The sequence below is a fragment of the Vitis vinifera genome, chromosome 14 (genome assembly GCF_030704535.1).
Source record: "Vitis vinifera cultivar Pinot Noir 40024 chromosome 14, ASM3070453v1".
NCBI lineage: Eukaryota > Viridiplantae > Streptophyta > Magnoliopsida > Vitales > Vitaceae > Vitis > Vitis vinifera.
In genome coordinates, this window is record NC_081818.1 from 13,764,507 (window position 1) to 13,779,885 (window position 15,379).

Genomic DNA, 15,379 nt, shown 5'->3' on the forward strand with positions numbered 1-15,379 from the left:
CCAACAAACAAACAAACTCAAGAAGAAGTGAATAAATAATGAACGTGTTGGAGAATTTTGAAGGATTGTCAACGAAAGAATGCATGAAGATTTTGAAGAAACTCTTTACTTATGAGGATTCATTGTATTATGTAACAATTGATGCATTTTGCAAGAAGAAAGAGTATCAATAGTTGTGGATGGATATGGAAAGTGCCAAAGAGCAGATGAAATGGATTTAAACCTTGCGAAAATTTTAAACATTTAGTTTGGATTTGTGTAATTACTTATCATAATTGTACTATGTTACATTTGGTGTTCTTATTTTAAATATTTGATACATTTGAATTCTATTATCTTATTAGACTTCACATGATGATTGTAACATAGTACATTTGGCTTCCTTATTTTGAATATTTGATATATTTAAAATTTTACAATTACAAGAAATTTATCATTTTTTATGTTTCTTCATTGTAATAAGTTTGATGTTTTATGTATTAACACAAAATGTGATGTTGGATATTTAAAAATATATAATTGAATTGTTGTATTTTTTTTCTTTAATTTGATTTAGGTTTATTGATTTATTATTACCAAATTATAAATATTTTATATTAATTATATAAAATAAAATAAATATAACTTTTTAAGAATTATAATATAAATTATTTATTTATAATTTTGTTATTACAATAATTTCTATTGTCTTGATATTTTTAGAAATATATTAAATAATTTTTTTTTTGGTCAAACAAGAATGAATATAAAAGTAATTTTTCAAATATATTGATTTTTAGTTTATAAAAAAAAAACTCAATAAATAATGGAAATAAAATATAATAAAGAAGGAAACAACTTACTTCTTAAAGCTATTAAGTTATATTTTGATTTAAGTGAAATTAAATTCTATTTAAAATTGAATAAAAACAAACATCACCTCAGTCCATATAACTCTTTTCCATTTTGCAAATTCATTTGATCCCCTATTCTATTTAGGGAGAGAGAAATTGACAATCAGAAATCAACGATGGAGGCATTTGAGATGTTGGAGAAGGTAGGGGAAGGGACATACGAGAAGGTGTACAGAGTGAGAAAGAGGGCGATGAGGGTGTTCCTCCAACCACTCTCCATGAAGTCTCCTTCTTTGCATGTTGTTCTTAGATCCCCATGTCGTTAGATTGATGGAAGTTAAACAAAGCCTGAATAAGGGAAGACAATTTTATACTTGTGTTTAATTGAGTATATGGACACTGAGCTTAAGAAATATACTCAAAGATTCCTCCAAACTATGGAGAATATTCCCACAAAAACCATTAAGTTCAACTTGATGTACCAATTATGCAAAGATGTTGCTTTCTGCCATGGTCATGGGGTATTGCATAGGGACCTTATGTGTCATCCCCCGAATTTTGGACAAACTAGAATTCAACTCGTGATCCCTAAGTAAAAGATTTAACCCTAAGGGTTACACCTATCCAATCTGGTAATCAGTCTTGATAACTTGAATTTTTTTTTTTTTTGGAATAAATCAACATTTAATCCCAAATAAATTTATTAAGCTAAGATTTATCATATGTTTGTTTGTTTTTTCAAAACCAACCATTACATGTTCACAAGTATAATAAATCCACCAATTATCTTATCACCCAAGGTAATAGCTCAAATATTTACAATAATCACTAAGTTAAAAATATTTCCCAAAATGTTTTACAAACTAACAAAATATAATTTAAGTTACAAAAGTTCATATAACTCAAATTAGTACATGCCAAAATGGTAATATAAATTAAGAACAACTATTATTAGTATTTTTTTACTCTTGATCTTCCTATGCTTCTTTAGAAATTATATTTGCATCTAAAAATTTTAGAAAATAAAGGGATGAGCATTTCGACGTTGCTCAGTAAGGTGTTTTACATCCAAATGGATTCAAAATTATAGGTCAATAGAATACAATCATATATCAAAATATAATAGGGGGAATCATGTAACTATGCACTATTTAAAAAATATTTCATTTTTTGAAACTTTTACTTTTCACTTTTCAAAGCTCATGTATTTTAGAAAAAGTAATACTTTAAACATGCACTCAAATGGTGAAAAGTATCAAAGTTGCCAAACTACCCTTTCTATCTTTTTCCCTTCCCATCAGCCATTTTTTTTTTTTTTTATTACTTTGACATGAGAAGTCAAAAATTATTTTATTGTCTTTAAACTTGACATGTGGCAACCAACATGATTTTTTTTTTTCTTTTCCCTCTTTCCTACATTTTAATATTAACAAGTTCAATATTTCAATCTAATATATCTTACAATATTATAATATATAATATATAAACATTATTATAAATATGTATTATTACTATTATATAATTAAAATATGCATATAATAAATATTATTATTTAATTAAATATTTTATATTTTTAATATTTTAATTTAATAATTGATAATTTAATTTAATATTTAATAATTTTTAGTTCTTTATAATGCTATTAAATTAATGAACATTATAGTTTTTATTGTATATAATTATAAATTTCTTTTTTTTTATGTGTTAGCTTTATGAATTTTTTTTTCTTTTTTTTTTTTCCACTTATCCATAATACCTCCACTTTTTTGCTATTTTTTTTTTTCAAAAAAAGAAAAATGATAGTTTCATGATATTTTTTAATTTTAAGTTTTTTAACTATTTCATCTTTTCATATTTATTGGTTTTAACTTTCATTTTCGTTAAAATGTTTACTATTTTTAATTACATAAGATAAAAACTTTGTTGTGGTTCTAACATTTTGTTTTCTTAAATTTTTTATTTTTTTATTTTTGTATTTTATTCATATAAAATAAAAAATAAAAAATATTTCTCATAAAAAATTATATTAAATCATTTATATTAATTTTCTCTTAATTTTTACATAATGAAGTTGCACATAGACTGACACAACCCTTTGAAAATAGGGTGCTATTCTTTTATAAAAAGTTATGGTAACTCTACACTGAGTTCAATTATAAAACCTTGTTTTTCAGGAGTAATGAAATGTTTTTAAACAATAATGTGTTCTAAAGGTTTGTTTCTCCATATAGACATGGTTTTTGTTTCTCCAATGAAATGAAATAATTTATTTCGGGTTGGTCTAAAATCATAAATTTGAAAGGCTCTAAAGCAAGTAAAAAAATTTGGAAATTCATTTAAACAGGTCATTTCCCATTCTAGTTCTTGTTGAGGGATGAGTGGTTTTTTATTGTGTTTTATATAAACATGGTGATAGGTTGGCACTATTGATCCATTGGTTTGAAATAAAGGTGAAATGGTTTCTAAAGAATTGTAATACGGCTCCTCTAAGGGTGATTTTACTAAATTCATAAATTTCTTGTTGATTTTCAAAGGATTCTACTATACCAGCTAAATTTAAGGATTATTCCCAATTTTATATAGCTTTCTTAAGGTTTTGTGTATTATCTATATCTAATATTGTTCCATATTCATATATTGGTTGTAAAGAACTAGAAGGTTCTATTCTGGTTTTCCATTGAAGTCCTTTTGGCTTACTATACGGCTTACTATACCTTACTATTTCAGTTTTTACATTTACGAATTCCTTTTCTATATTTATTGTATTTACTGACTCATTTGAGATTGTTTATAAGTTTTCTTTAGCTTTTGGTTGAATAGTAAATTGATTTATTATTTCTATATCTATAAGTTTTTTTATCAAATTGGTTTTATAAGGTTGTTTAATTATTTGTTCATCTGTATAGGTTTTACACATTATATCAATAAAGTTTTCTTGATCTACCTGTTCTTCTAGTAACGTTGGGGTTCTAAATTCTTCTAACATTATATTAACTAGTTATGAATTTTTGTATAGGTTTTCTACTGTTTTGATGTTCAATAAAATATCTTCTTGTATAACATTTACAAATTATATCTCACTATTTGACTCTACCTCTACATTTACAGTTTTATGGTTTCCAAAAGCTATACTTGGACGTCCATCTTAATTTTCATATAAACTACTAGATGTTATATATTTTATTACTGGATTATTTATTTGGGGTAATTCTCATTCTCGTCCTAACAAATAGTTTATCTTTACAGGTTCTGCTTCTATCATATTTACAGTCTTACTTCCAAAGCTTTTTACTATATCATCAAATTCCATCATACATTTTAGACTTAAAGCATTAGAGGTTTTTCTTATAGATCCTATAACTATGCTAAGGTTCTTACTTCTTAATTCCATATCATAACCTTTAGTATTTACAATTATTTTTATTTTTTATGTGAATTCCTTAATATCTATTTACGATGCAGTCTTATTATTCCTATTAGAATTATTCCTAAATGCATATATTTATCGGTTTTATTTTTTAATAGTTTATGTTTTGTTTTTGGAGATACTAAGTCTAAATATACAATATTTCCTATTGAACTTATAGTATGTTGGTTTAAAAATCTAGTTATTTTAGAATTTTGAACTAATTATTTTTTGTAAGGTGTTGCTTCATTTATTGCTTTTGTTAATTTTTCTTCAATAAATTCTTTTACATTATCTTTAGGGTTTATAGCTTATACTATTTCCATGGTTTTATTACTAAATTTTTTGGTTCAAAATGATTTATTTTTTGTTTTATTCTAATTATTGATTTTTCTCCTAAACTAAAGTTTTCAGATTATTTTAAAAGGTTATTTAATTTTTGTTCTTCCAATGATCCTGTCTTTCTTTGTTTTAAAAATTTATCTACTTTTTGGTTAACCTTTTCTAGTGTTTCTTTTAAATTTTGTTGCTCTAACTTTATTTGTTCTATTTCTTTTCTAACTTCTTTTCTAATTCTAAGGACTGTATTTAATTTTTCTAAGGATTTTCTTTGTCTTCTTTGGATTTTTTCTAAACAATTGATGCTATTTTGGTTGATACTATGTTTGTAATACTATGTTGTTGTAATACTATGTTTGTTATCTTTAATTGTGTTTCTACTAAAAAAATTAACTATTTTACCTCTTAGGTTTGTAGATGAGGGTTCATGAATTTTTAATGTTTTCTAATTAGATGAACTATTATATAAATTATCAATGTAATATTTTATAATTTCTTTTCTAATTAGGGTTTCTATAGCACAAAGTGTTGAGATATTAGGAATGTTTTCCTTATATCATTATTTCCTTATATCATTTAGTATTGAGATATTAGGAATGTTTAGATATTAGGAAAGTTGAGATATTAGGATATTAGTTGTTATTTCCTTATATCATTCTTTCCTTGTATCATTCTTTCCCATTCTTAGAATGGCTATTACCCTTTATATATACTCTGTACATGAACGAATGAAAATATGAATGAAAAAACTATCATTTATCAATTTGAACATGGTATCAGAGCCATGGAACTGAAATCCTGGATATATTGTCGCTATGGTAGTCCGACAGCGATCAACCATCCTAAGACAAACCCTAATATTGATAAGTCAACCTTCAAATGCACTCACTGCAATAAGACTGATCCCACCAGTCTGGATATCCCACAATTTCAAAGCAACGACTCTTGGTATATGACCAAGAAAAAAATGAGGAACCGAGGGTTTGAACCATGGACCTTTAGATCATGTTTAGGTTATCAACACTTTGCTATTAATGATAATAATCGTGATCAACGGAAGAAGGATTCCAAGAAAACCTCGACTGCAACTGTTGCCAAAATAAAAATAGAGGCTAATGTTGCTGAGAAAGCCTCTGCATTGGTAGCCGTTACAGATCATGGTGGTAAGTTTTTAAATACTTTTACACCTGTTATTAATAGTGCATGGATAATTGATTCTGGTGCTACAGATCATATGACTTTTGATTCTAGACAGGTTTCACCTCTTAGACTTTCCTCATAAAAAATTATTTCCACAGCCAATGGTAACACAACCCCAGTCATTGGGGAAGGATCCTTAACTCTTACTAATACTTTGAATTTGGATTCTATTTTAGTTGTTTCATCTTTAGATTACAATCTTTTGTCAGTTTCTCAAATCACTGCAGCCTTATCTTGTATTGTCATTTTTTGGCCTGAATTTTGTGTGATTAAGGACATCCAAACAAGACAGACGATTGGTTGTGGTATTAAGCGGGGAAAACTCTATTACTTGGACTTGCAATCAAAGGATTCAAATAAGTTGCAACAAGCCTTGATGGCAGATGGATGTGAGGGGGAGAAGAAAAAATCTGAAATTTGGTTGTGGCATCGACGTCTGGGACATGCTTCCTTTGGTTATTTAAAAAAATTGTTTCCTAGTTTGTTTGCAAAGAGTGATATTTCTGGTTTCCGTTGTGATATTTGTGAATTGGCTAAAAGCCATCGTGCTTCGTTTCCGTTAATTTTGAATAAAAGTCCGTTTCCTTTTATGGTTATACATTCTGATGTTTGGGGCCCATCCAAAGTCCCAACTTTGAGTGGCTCACGTTGGTTTGTTACTTTTATTGATGATTGTACCAGAATGACATGGTTATGCTTGATGAAGACCAAAGATGAAGTGAACTTGTTGTTTCAAAATTTTCATAAAGTGATTGAAACTCAGTACAATGCAAAGGTTCGGGTTCTGCGTAGTGATAATGGTGGAGAATATCAAAGTTCTGATCTTCAAAAGTATTTGGAAGGACATGACATCATTCATCAAACTACTTGTTCCAATACACCCCAGCAACATGGAGTCTCTAAACGAAAAAATCGGCACTTATTAGAGGTTGTTCGTGCTTCCTTGATAGCAACAAAAACACCGATATCTTATTGGGGAGAAGCAATCACATCTGCCGCATACTTGATCAATCGGGTACCTTCTAGCTCAATTAACTTTCAAACACCTCTCCAAGCTCTTACTAATGCTGTAGTTGCCCCAACCGTCCCAAATCTACCTCCTCGTGTTTTTGGTTGCGTGGCATTTGTGCATCTACACAAGCACCAACGCACCAAGTTAACTTTCCATGCATTGCAATGTGTGTTTGTTGGATATGCATTGCACAAAAAGGGATATCGATGTTACCATCCTCCAACTCGACAAATGTATATTACAATGGATGTGGTGTTTCATGAAGATTCGATGTATTTTTCATCTGAGTCTGAACTTTAGGGGGAGTACCATAAGGAAATTCAGACTTTAGATTATGATTATCATATCTCTGAGGAAGATGAATCTGGACAATTTGAACTAGTGAACCAGAAAGTGAGTGAGTTGGATATGAACGGTCAACAATTTGGGTCCGAAGATGTCTTCACTGAAATACCAAACCAATCGTCGTCTGTTGAGGGTGTTCTTAATTTGGAACCTGATCCATTCATGAAACGGTTACCACACCGTCATAATAGAGGTATTCCTAAACCCACATATGAACCTGAATTGTCTACTAAAGTCAAATATCCCATGAGCAACTATGTGTCTAACCATCGTTTGTCTGAATCAAATAAGTCATTTGTAAATCAATTATCTACTGTAGCTATTCCTAACAGTGTGCAGGAAGCCTTAGCTGATCCAAGGTGGAAAGCAGCCATGAATGAAGAGATGAAATCATTGCAGAAGAATGAAACATGGGAACTCGTAGAATGTCCACCAGGAAAGAAGCCAGTTGGGTGTCGTTGGATCTATACTGTGAAGTATAAGGCAGATGGTAGTATTGAACGATTTAAAGCAAGACTAGTAGCAAAAGGGTACACTCAAACTTATGGAATTGACTACATAAAGACATTTGCACGTGTAGCTAAGATCAACACAGTTCGAGTATTACTATCTTTAGCTGCAAACCTAGATTGGCCATTACAACAATTTGATGTGAAAAATTCCTTTCTGCATGGCGAGTTATCTGAAGAAGTATATATGGATCTTCCACCAGGATGCATGGTGTCAGAAAAGCAATGTCAGAAGGTGTGCAAATTGAAGAAGTCATTGTATGGGTTGAAGCAATCCCCGAGAGCATGGTTTGGAAGGTTCACAAAGTCAATGAGAGCTTTTGACTATCGTCAAAGTAATTCAGATCACACTTTGTTCCTGAAAAAGCAACATGGTAAGATTACGACACTCATCGTATATGTGGATGACATGGTAGTTACAGGAAATGATCCTGAAGAAAGAAAAGCTTTGCAAAATTATCTATCTAGAGAATTCGAAATGAAAGATCTAGGTCATTTGAAATACTTTCTTAGGATTGAAGTTTCTCGATCAAGTGAAGGAATTTTTATGTCTCAAAGAAAGTATGTCTTAGATCTTTTACAGGAGACTGGAATGTCGGGATGTCAACCTGTTAATACACCAATAGAAGAAGGTCTGAAATTATGTGTTGAGCCTAATCAAGTATCAACCGATAAGGGAAGATACCAGAGACTTGTGGGGAGATTAATGTACTTAGCTCATACAAGACCAGATTTTGCTTATGCATTGAGTGTAGTGAGTCAATACATGCATAATCCTGGAGAGCAACATATGAATGCAGTCATGCATATTTTGAGGTATTTGAAGAATGCTCCTGGGAAGGGAATTTTGTTCGCTAAAAATGTTGATCATCAGAGTATAGAAGTATATACTGATGTTGATTGGGCCGGTGCAGTGGATGATAGGCGATCTACATTTGGTTACTTTATCTTTGTAGGTGGTAATCTTGTGACATGGAAAAGTAAGAAGCAAAATGTCGTCGCTCGTTCAAGTGCAGAAGCGGAATTTAGAGGTATGGCTCTAGGACTTTGTGAGGCATTATGGCTAAGACTCCTCTTACAGGATTTAGGTTACTTATCTAGGCAATCAATCCAATTGTTTTGTGACAATAAAGCCGCATGTGACATTGCTCATAATCCAGTATAACATGATCGTACAAAGCATGTCGAGGTGGATAGATTCTTCATTAAGGAAAAGTTGGATGATAAGATTGTGGAATTGCCTAAGATTCGATCAAAAGATCAATTGGCTGATATCCTTACCAAAGATGTCTCAAGTCAAGTGTTCTCAAAATTTTTAGACAAGTTAGGCATGTGTGACATCTATGCACCAACTTGAGGGGAGTGTTGAGATATTAGGAATGCTTTCCTTATATCATTATTTCCTTATATCATTTAGTATTGAGATATTAGGAATGTTTAGATATTAGGAAAGTTGAGATATTAGGATATTAGTTGTTATTTCCTTATATCATTCTTTCCTTGTATCATTCTTTCCCATTCTTAGAATGGCTATTACCCTTTATATATACTCTGTACATGAACGAATGAAAATATGAATGAAAAAACTATCATTTATCAATTTGAACAAAAAGTTCATCAAAGGTGTGGACCTTCACCTGATCCACCGGACCGACGCGACTCGCTTTTAAAAGAAAAGAAAGAAATGAAAACGGTGTTGTTTGGAGTCGCCACTTACTTTTTATTTTTGTTTTTAAAATAGGGAAAATTAAGTAAGAACAAAAACCCCTAATGACCCCAGTATGGAAAAAACGGTCTACGAAAACTAGATTCTGGATCCGGGGATCAGGTTACCCGTTGGAAAGGTACCTCATGCGATGTAGCACCCCTCTAGGCCCGAAACTCGGTCTCTACTAATGAATTGGGTATGTGGGAGCATATGGGTCAAAGGTCAAATGAAACCCTAGGCTAAATAGATGTCATGAATCACACAATCCTAATTGGTATTTGGCATGCATATGAATTCAACCAAACAAAACAATGGGTGCGTACCTGTGGTCCCTAGCCAAGCGCTGCATAAAAGGTCAGCCAAACACAGATAAACACATAACAAACATTCAAGATTAAGCACCATGCATGCATATGAATTTAACAACCAAAGCCAACGATGCGTACCTGTGGTCCCTAGCCAAGCGCTGCAACAGAGGGTGAGTCAATCACGCAACATGTATTCAAAATCAAGCATCAAAGCTTCTGCCAAAAAGGAAGATAGCTGGTTGAAATGAGGCAAGGGACTCCCAAAATGTCATACAAATTGAACTGGACTCATCTAGACCACACCACCCATAACTTCCAAATTGCCCATACTAACTGAAATCAAACACTGACTTAAACCTTCAAGATGGCTCACAAGTGCCCTATAGCAAATGGGTTTGAGCCCCCATGGATAAGGGCTAGAAAAATGCCAAAATCGAGGGCTACCTAAAGTCCTCCAGCAGAACAGGTTGAACTAGTTTTCAACTGGTACAACCTATTGAGAAGAATTCCCAAATTTTTCTAGAAAACTCCTAAATGAGTGAGGATTCAAACAAAAGAAATGACACTCAATCCCGAGCCCGGATGAGTGAGAACCAGACAAAGAAAGGCAGGTGTTCCTCATGGCTGACAGAGGCTGCCAGCTATGGTGCTGAATCGGTTCAGCCGATTGGTAAAAAATCCCAAATTCGGTTAGAAAATTCCTAAGTGATAAAGGAAGCAAACAAAAGAAACGACACTCAATCCCGAGCCCGGATGAGTGAGAACCAGACAAAGAAAGGCAGGTGTTCCTCATGGCTGACAGAGGCTGCCAGCTATGGTGCTGAACCGGTTGAACCGGTTCCCAACCAGTTCAGACGGTTGGTAAAAAATCCCAAATTTGGTCAGGAAGTTCCTAAGTGATTAAGGAAGCAAAAAAAGAAACGGTTCTCAATTCCGACCTTGTATGAGTGAGAACCAGACAAAGAAAGGCAAGTGTTCCTCATGGCTGACAGAGGCTGTCAGCTATGGTGCTGAACCGGTTGAACCGGTTCCCAACTGCTTCATCTGGTTGGTAAAAAATCCCAAATTTAGTCAGGAAGTTCCTAAGTAATTAAAGAAGCAAAAAAAAGAAACAGTTCTCAATTCTGACCCCGTATAAGAAAGGCAAGTGTTCCTCATGGCTGACAGAGGCTACCAGCTATAGTGCTGAACCGGTTGAACCGGTTCCCAAATGGTTCAGCTGGTTGGTAAAAAATCCCAAATTCGGTCAGGAAGTTCCTAAGTGATTAAGGAAGCAAAAAAAAGAAACGGTTCTCAATTCCATCCCCGGATGAGTGAGAACCAGACAAAGAAAGGCAAGTGCTCCTCATGGCTGACAAAGGCTGCCAGCTATGGTGCTGAACCGGTTGAACCGGTTCCCAAATGGTTCAGCTGGTTGGTAAAAAATCCCAAATTCAGTCAGGAAGTTCCTAAGTGATTAAGGAAGCAAACAAAAGAAATTTTTCTCAATTCCGACCCCAGATGAGTGAGAACCAGACAAAGAAAGGCAAGTGTTCCTCATGGCTGACAGAGGCTGCCAGCTATGGTGCTGAACCGGTTGAACCGGTTCCCAACCAGTTCAGCCGGTTGGTAAAAAATCCCAAATTCGGTCAGGAAGTTTCTAAGTGATTAAGGAAGCAAAAAAAAAAGAAACGGTTCTCAATTTCGACCCCGGATGAGTGAGAACCAGACAAAGAAAGGCAAGTGTTCCTCATGGCTGACAGAGGCTGCCAGCTATGGTGCTGAACCGGTTGAACCGGTTGAACCGGTTCCAAACCGGTTGAACCGGTTCCAAACCGGTTCAGCCAGTTGGTAAAAAATCCCAAATTCGGTCAGAAAATTCCTAACTGATTAAGGAAGCAAACAACAATAATCATGTGTGGCCCTTATTGTCCACACCCAAGCAATACAATCTTCATATCAAAGGGAAGAAAAGATGATGAGGAAGGAGAAAAAGCATATGAAGACGAGGAAGATAAGCTGTAAGTAAAGAAAATTTAGCATGCTTACCTCAGAAACTCCACCAAATATGATCCGTGTATGCAGATGATGACTTCCAAAACTGAGATGCTGTCACTCTCCTCTTAAAAAAAAACCACAGTGCTGATGCTTTCCCCCACACTCTCAACTCAGAAGATGCTATTGACCTTTTGTTTTTATCACCAGCAAAATTTTCCCTCTCCGAAATGTTCCCTCCTCTCCTTTGCTCTCCTATCCTTGCACCTTTTATACTCATCCCCTCTTAGCATTTGAGCCTCCTGGATTCCTTCCCCTTCAGCACCAAAATGCCCTTCATCAGCATGGGTACCACACCCCTCATTACTTCTCTTAAACTTATAAGGCTAGCTCACTCCTTCAGTTTTCAGCTTGCTTCACCACCAAGAATCCATATGGATTCGTGGTGGGCTGTAAGGAACCCAAACCAAGGCCCAAAATGGACCCACAACATTGCCCAAAACCGATCTGGAGCTTACAGGCTTGAGCCATGTAGGATTTGGGCCTCAAAATTACTAGAATTAGTGTTTTACCTCAACTGACTCAATGAACCGGCTGAACCGGCCGAACCGGATGCCAACTGGTCGACCCGATGGAAAAAAATTTTGAAAATTTGACAGAATGTTTCTAGTAGAGTAAGGAATCCATTAAAAAAATGGTGCGTGATTCTAAGTTCGAAAAAGGGAGATATGATCAAAACAATTACCAAAAATCAGTGTTCTACACCGGCTGACCTGATGAACCGGCCGAACCGGCTGAACCGGCTGCCAACCAGCCGACCGGTTGCAAAAAATTTTGAAAATTTTACAAAATGTTCCTGGAAGAATAAGGAATCCATAAAAAGAAACAGTTCTTGATTCTGAGTTTGGATGAGGGAGATACGATCAAAACAAGCCCGAGTGCTCCGAACCTCAACATGCCCCTATAAACTCCAACTAAGCTAAAACATCGGGATGACCCCACTTCCTTCCTATAGCGTGATGTGAACGACTAGGAAAATGGCCATGGTGACCCTCCAAAATGAACCACATATGCACCACAATGGACCATAGACAAACCCACACGAGGCTCGGACACCGACAAGCCCAAAAGGGGCCCTAGTGGTGCCATATGCGAACGATGGGTGGATGTGACACCCGAAGGATAAATGCCAGTGTCGAGGGACAAAATTGAGGGTCTACAAATATGCCCCTCTTCAATAGAGTGAATGAACGAGTGAATTGTGAGTGCGAAGTGCATGTAATGCAAGAGTGAAATGAACTCTAGTGAAGAACCCAAATGACCAACAATTTTGTCCCCTCCCAACAATAAAGAAGGCTAAGGGAAATAAGTCATGCTGACCGAATGGACTATGGGATCTAGGCACGATGTCGGAGAAAGATAAAAGGAGACCCGATCACGATGCCGGGAAAGATTAGGGATTTGATCCGGGCAAGTACCGGAGAAGGGTTTGGGCAAGTACCGAAAAACGGTGGAATCCGGGCAAGTACCGAAAAAGGGTTAGGGCAAGTACCGAAAAATGGTGGAATCCGGGCGATTACCGAAAACAGGTAAAATTCGGGCGAGTACCGGAGAAGGGTCCGGGCGAGTACCGGAGAAGGTTCCGGGCGAGTACCGGAGAAGGTTCCGGGCAAGTACCGAAGAAGGGTTCGGGCAAGTACCGAAAAAGCTCCGGGCGAGTACCGGAGAAGGCTTCGGGCAAGTACCGAAAAAGCTCCGGGCGAGTACCGGAGAAGGGTCTGGCCGAGTACCGGAAATGGGTAAAATTCGGGCGAGTATCGAAAACGGGTAAAATTCAGACGAGTACCGGAGAAGGGTCCGGGCGAGTACCGGAGAAGGTTCCGGGCAAGTATCGGAGAAGGGTTCGGGCAAGTATCGAAAAAGCTTCGGGCGAGTACTGGGGAAGGCTCCGGGCGAGTACCGGAGAAGGTTCCGGGCAAGTACCGGAAACGGGTAAAATTCGGGCAAGTACCGAAAAAGGGTCCGGGCGAGTACCAGAAAATGGTGGAATTCGGGCGATCGAACTCGGGTACGATGCCGAGGAACCACCGAACTAAAAGGGGGTAGGGATGCCATTACTAAGGCTCAAAACACCTAAACAGACAGAGGATGCCTTAAAACAAAACTCAGAGCAAGATAGGGGGACTCAAGATGCAACCGCTGATATACTAACCATGATAACAAAGGGGTATGCCCCAGTATGACGTCCAGGGACTGCCAACAAATGACTCGAAGAAGCCAGAAATCAAACACCTTCATCATGACAAAAGAAAGGGGTATGCCCCAGTGTAACACCAGAAAATGCCGATAAATGACAAGCGAGAAATCACAATCACCACTAACAAATGGAAAGAATGGGGTATGCCCCTATAGGACAAACTCACAAATGTGACCAAGGGTGAAAGAAAGGAGTTATGCCCCAGTCTAAGATATCAATATCATGTCAGAATCCCATAACCGCACATATGGTTAAAGCTAGAGAGCTGAAAATATCACAATCATCCATTTCTAAGGAAAAAACCCTCCACTCTAATCCACAACATCCAATATCCACAAAAACTGATAAGGGATATGCCCCAGTGTGTACATCTGAAACTCAAATATCTTAATGAAAACTCTGGAATACATCACTAAAGACCCACTCATTTGAACTAACGAACAACACAACGAATGGGGTATGCACCCCTGCTGGGTCAATGAATACCGTGAATCTGATCTCAGGTCAGACCCCAGAAGCACTCTGCTATATGAAAAAACTGAGCTGAATGCGGGTCTTACTCAAACTTTGATGTCCATAACATTGCTAGGTGAAACGGAATGCCTGCGTACATGTATAAAGAGCCAAAGCCAGCATGCAAGGATGGGAGCATGCCCTAGTATAAACGTGTCAAAACATCAGGCAGAGGTGCCCTTAACGGTCCCAACTCTCTGTATCATCTATCTCTGATCATGGATCTGAGGCAAGTAAACTGAATGGAAAGACAATATGTGACCCTCGATATCCCCCGAAGTAATGGAGACCTGTCAACATCCCATACTCAATCAGTAGACGAAGCCTGTCTGAATGAACCACATCGAAGCAAACACGAGATCTCATGGCCTCAGGGTGGTCTTACGACTCGGACCGTAATGTAGGCCAGGGGTAAAAGGTGAATGAAACAATGGGAAACAAAGGCCCAAATCTCCCAATAGATAATGCCAAACCCCTGTGTGCGCAATGTCAAATATCGCAGAACCATGTGAGCAAGGTGACTCAACCCTGCATCCAAATAAAAAACAAACAATAGGTGATACGCACCAAAGAACTCATCGTTCATGAAGTGAAACGACGATCGACGAGGATAGAAGCAGACGAAAAGAGACAAGATGAATGATGAATGGGTGTAGAAGAAAATGGAGAAACCAATTGGGATACAAATATAGCAATATGTGACAACGACGAACAACTCATCCTAAGAACGCCAAATCAAAGCAAGTCACTATATGATGGGAATGGTGATGTAGACAATGATCCAAGGGCCTAGTGCCAAGGAAACCCAAACCTTACTCCCAATGTGTCACCTAGATCCATGGTGAGAAGGATCGTACAATGCTCTCATCCGACTCTTAAAGGAAAAAGAAATCTCTTAAACCCAAAACCACCTCTGATGATCCCAAGTATATCAACGAATACCAAACAAGCACAATTTTTCCTTTTTTTCATTTT

At 36.0% G+C, this 15,379-nt stretch overlaps 1 pseudogene; it reads left to right on the forward strand.

Annotated features, from left to right (window-relative positions):
- Nucleotides 1–1,009: 1,009 nt before the first annotated feature.
- Nucleotides 1,010–15,379, forward strand: part of LOC132255066 (cyclin-dependent kinase B2-2-like) — a 33,012-nt pseudogene continuing 18,642 nt past the window's right edge.